This window comes from Rhagoletis pomonella, unplaced genomic scaffold, assembly GCF_013731165.1.
Source record: "Rhagoletis pomonella isolate Grant_MI unplaced genomic scaffold, Rhpom_1.0 Rhpom_scaffold_11328, whole genome shotgun sequence".
Lineage (NCBI taxonomy): Eukaryota > Metazoa > Arthropoda > Insecta > Diptera > Tephritidae > Rhagoletis > Rhagoletis pomonella.
The window spans coordinates 1-5176 of record NW_023469855.1 but is presented as its reverse complement, the minus strand read 5'-3'; the positions used below and the strand labels follow the sequence as shown (position 1 = coordinate 5176).

Genomic DNA, 5176 nt, shown 5'->3' with positions numbered 1-5176 from the left:
TGTATTGCCAAATTTTGTATTGCTTTTTATTGTGTTGACTGGATTTTGGTGAATAAATACCCGAATGTGGAATATAAAAGAGAAAATAAGAAACAAGTAAGTACATACACACATATGTACATATTTCGGTAATTGCGCATCGAAAAATTTATTGCAAAAACATGCTCGTATTTTAATCGTAGTATTGACTGAAACTGATATTGAAACCGAAGTCAAAACAAGACTCTTCGTGCTGGCAGGGAATTTCAAGCTAGAAACAAGCGGTAGAATGAACTTTTTCAAGGTTTCAAAGTGACAAACTAGCAAAAAAATTAAAAAAAAAGAACACAGAAAACTGGCAGAAATCATGCAGAATAAACAATAGCGAAAAGAAAATTACACAAACTTTTTTTTTCCCCACAACAGTTCATTAACTTTCCATATGCAATTGTATGAAAAAGGGTTAATTTATTTACAAAGAAATGAGGATGATAATAATTTGAAATTTCGTAACTGACGCGCCTCTTGGCAAATGCTTCATCAGTGGGTTTGCATGTATTTGGCATGTAACAGGATCGTGCTGCATTTTTGTCATGTGTGTCGTGTATGGCTTTCAAAAGTATCTACATACATACAGTACACACATTATACACTACATCGAGGTAAACTCAGTAATTACCGTATTAATAGTTGTTCTTAAAAATGTCTAGCAAATTTGCCACAACTACATATTTACTACTCAGTCAATCAAATACTTAAAACGCTCGTTTATTTATGTTTGTATATATATATGTAGAAGAAGAAGAAAATGTATATAGAAATGTGCGTGTCCTTTTGTCAACTACTGCGAAACTGTACATACAATGCATATTAACAACAAACAAAACAGCCAAGTAACAAAGCAGCCAACTCTGCACAAAACTTCTGCGCAGACGCAACAGTTCGCTTTAAGACTGCATACATAGATATGTATTTAGGTAGAGTATGTCCTTTTATTGCTTTTTCCTTGCTCAAATTTGTGTTCGTATAAAGTAAAGAAGTCTTACTGCCTGTCGAGAATTTCATTTCCTGTGCTCTCTTCGTCTGCTCCTTGGGCCGCTCACTTGGCATTTGTTTGCTCACCGCTTTTGTTGAATGCAACTGCCGCACACAACGAAGACACACACACACACACACATTCATTTCCCATTAAAGCAAACGTCGTATCCTTTTTGAAAATTTCGTTTTCATTGCTGTTTCTTGGAAAGTTAAGGCAATAACTCATACACAAACAACAGCCAGTAGAAGTAGTATAAAGACAAAAAAAAAGTGCAATTCTTAACAGCGGTAGAATATCTACCTACTAACATACGTACATAAATACAGTATTGCTTGGTTACATGTAAACACACCGGTGATAAGTTCTCTTTACTGATAAGAAATTGGCAAAAAGTTATTTTTTATGTACGTACCATTAGTGCTTATAAGTGCGGTTTCATGAAAAAAAAAGTACGCGAAGCACCGAATCTTGTGCATTTTAGAAGGTGTTTATATCCGCGAAAAACTGTACATTCTCTAAATGGGCACCGCGCGCTGCTGGAATCTTTGAAGTAAAATTTTATTGTTTACATATTTCTTTTGGCTCTGCTCTACTACCGAGTTCTATTGCTAGGTAGTTAGATATTGTATAGTTGCTCGGTACAAGTAAGAATGCCAAGTAGACGGACTCGATTTGCTGTGCGAGATGGTATACTTTGATTAAATATTGTGAAATAATTTATCAGTTGTATTAAACTATCATATATGAGAGCCATATTGTTCCAAATATTGTTAACCCATTTTAGTTCAACAGCTATTCAAAAAAAAATAAGGAATTTCAACACACTTTTGAAATTATTTATGTCGAACTAAACTTTTTTTTCTTTTAAGTGTTCGCGTGGTACCTTACAGATTTACAAAAGCGAGACAATGCGAGATGAAAGATAATAGGAACGACCCAGATTCATATCTGTCCAAGGACACCAGTAACATTCTCCAAAAACTCTTTGGGAAATTTACATGCAGTTACAACACCAAAAACCTTATAACCCTGAGTATTTAGTCGGCTACGCTTGTCGAATATAAGAATTTGTGCTATTTGTTTCTTCATAATCTTACACAATCGTAATCTTTCGACATAAAGCCAGACAACCCTATCAGAGGGACAATGCCTAAGCTGTTCAGATGCTCGAAGAAATGGGTTTCACAAATCTCAAGTACGCCGATCGCAGTTTGCATTCTGTCTATATCTCATCTTTATAGCTTTACTAGATCGCCCTCACCCGCTTCGCTGAGTGTATGAAACTTCTACGTGCTACATTGAGTAAAATTTATTTCAAGAAAACTCAATTAAAAATCAGGAGGTTTACAATTTTTTAACCCTCTTCTAAATAATTTCAAACTGCATAAAACTTTCTTTCTCACTTATCATACTTTTTCGATTAACTTATCCCCTGAACTCAATTTGAGATTTTAAACATGTAGTTTGATACCCATATTGTAGTAATTCATTTAAATTATTAATAGTTTGAATTTAACCTTCTGAACAGTTGGCAACCTTTTCAAACCTGTTTCGTGTGACACTCATACATATTGTGATACATATTCAAAACCATTTCGATTCATACCAATCTATACTAATATATATTTTGAAAGCCGTTTTTTTTTGTGTTCGCAAAGCTCGAGAACGGTCCTATAGATTTTTTTGAAATTTCGGACACCTGCTTCAGACGTCCCAATGATGGTTATAGGCAAAAAAAAATCGCTATTTTTTTATTTGGCGTGGCACCTCCCATACAAATTCTATGTATATTGGATTTCTGTAGAACAATTATACGCATCCATTTTGAAGTTGCCACCAACTATACTATAGTTTCTGGGGCAGATTCACTATAGAACCGGATCACTGTTGCCGCCAGGGAGTGAAGAGGAAATGTTCTTCAAATTTATTTCGTTGTGAGATTAACCGTTCTATGAAATGCTGCACAATTAGAGAATTTCAAGAACTTCTTCACGGACGTAACACCTTCGTTAGGTTATTTAAGGCGGCAAAAGACCACCAAACCATAATATTAGCCGATGAGCGTGTCAATGGAAATCGTATACGTGAATTGTTGGTGAAAATGTTGGACCAAAATGTTTCAATGATAAAATTAAATTTGGGCGGAACGAAGTTTGCCGGGTCTGCTAGTATTATAATATTTTATTTAAACTAATTGAATTTAATTTAAAAAATGTGGCAACCCATGTGAAAGACTTCAATATTATTCAAAACTTTGAAACTAAAAGTTTCTTATCAATATTTCTTTTGACAACCATATTTTAATTCTTCAGATTAATTTAAATTTGACTTTTCAAACAGGTGGCAACCCTTTTCAAGATACATTCAAACTACAGCTTTTTTAAGCCTCTTTACATCCATTTTTTAATATAATTTTCAAATAAATAACTCCCTTAATTAAAGTTGAATTTGATTTTTTGTAAAAGGTGACAGCCCTCACCCATGAGCAGATAATGATTTTATATATCTCCATACCAATTTCCAGTAATGTACCAAAAATATTTCCTGAGAAATGCAGTATGAAAAATTCCGTTTGTATGAGAGGTGCCCTTTTCTAATCGAGATTAAATGTATCCTATATTTTAAGTTGGGCTAAATGACAGGAGTGTACAAAATTTCATGATAATCGGTTGAGTAGTTAAAGTGTGAAAGCGTAGCAAACAAACAAACTCACTTTCGGATTTATAATATTAGTAAGGATAATCGTTTTGAAGAACCGCAGGAACTTTCGGGTGTACGCAATAAATACTATACATTTGCCCATATTTATCACACCAGATATTAGTAGCTCTGGCGTCCTCCTAGAGAGAAAGAACCTCAGAGCGTGGTGTCTGTTTGTACTCGGCTTCCCAAGTCTTGCCCCTTTCCTCGCACACTCGTGCAATTTTTCATTTCCCGAAACTATAGACTGAGACCCATAGCATAGATTTTCGGCACTCTGCTAAATATTTTGTAGGCATCTTCGGATTATTCGTTGTCGACTTAAGCGCCTACAATTTCTTGCTATTTATTCAACTATGTACATTCAGCATACCTCTCGGCTCACAGTCTGCAACAACATTCGGCCTACATAACATAACATATTTCCTATTGGACTGCCTGTACAGACATGAAGAGCAGTTACAATTCCTTAACAGGCAGCTGCAAAGTTTGTTGCCTACTACTTTGTAAGTCAACAATAACAAAAGCAAAAGGTAGGCGACCCTTCATACACTTTCAACACCAACTAGTTAAAAGCAATTCCTGCACTCAATAACGAAGTTACAGTAGTGAGACCGAACTCAATTCCTTAAGACCGACTCCTGCCCGTGCGCACTAGTGGTGCACACACTATTAAATCAAGCAGTGAAGCGTATGCTGAGTTTGTTGACTGGCTGTTGCTTGCACACCTTGACGACGATGATGACGAGGGAGAGCAAGAGGACTACAATAACTGCTGCAACAACGTTATCCTGCCAACAAAACGAACTTTCGGGATCCTCGTACATAAATATTTTCTACTCCTGTAGTTTTCTTTCTTGTGTGCAGCCGCATGTATGTACAAACGATGCTGTATGACGCAGGGCTGAAGGCAAGAGAAACGGGGAACTGTGCTCACCTTGATTGTAGGCCGCATCTTTTGCAGCAACATATGACCGGCCACCACGGCCAACGCTGCCAACTATACCATACCATTCTCAGTGAATTTGTAAGACGCTTAGCGTCTGTCTGCAGCGGAACAGTTTGCATCTGTCGTTTTCGTTAACCCAAACGATTTGCTACATGCATACATATAGGTATATACTTCTGTACAATGCATTGCCCTTCTCTAAACGGTGGCCACATTAATGCAGAAAAGCGTTTTTATTAAAGTTCATGCATGCACGCAGTTCAAGAAGGTAGTTCGAAAAAAGCAGAAAAAATACCTTGTTATTGTTTACGTTTGTATTTTGTTTATATTCGTTATTTCTTGGGCTATGTGAGGAGCGCTAAGAAGAGCCTGCCAACAGTAAAACAGCAGATGTTACACAATTTTACCATAATCGATCTGAGTTGGACGATTCAAGCACATTCAACGTGCGTACATACATATGTGTTAGGTCGCCCTGTGGCATTTCATTGCTTGTTTCATTTATTTAT

At 36.3% G+C, this 5176-nt stretch overlaps 1 long non-coding RNA gene across 1 annotated transcript; it reads left to right on the top strand.

The window, feature by feature from the left end:
• The first annotated feature begins 4305 nt into the window (after positions 1–4305).
• LOC118756646 lies at positions 4306–5073 on the top strand. The gene is made up of 2 exons (XR_004995132.1): positions 4306–4935; positions 5021–5073. It is a non-coding gene; the product is annotated as an uncharacterized LOC118756646 (long non-coding RNA).
• Positions 5074–5176: the final 103 nt, after the last annotated feature.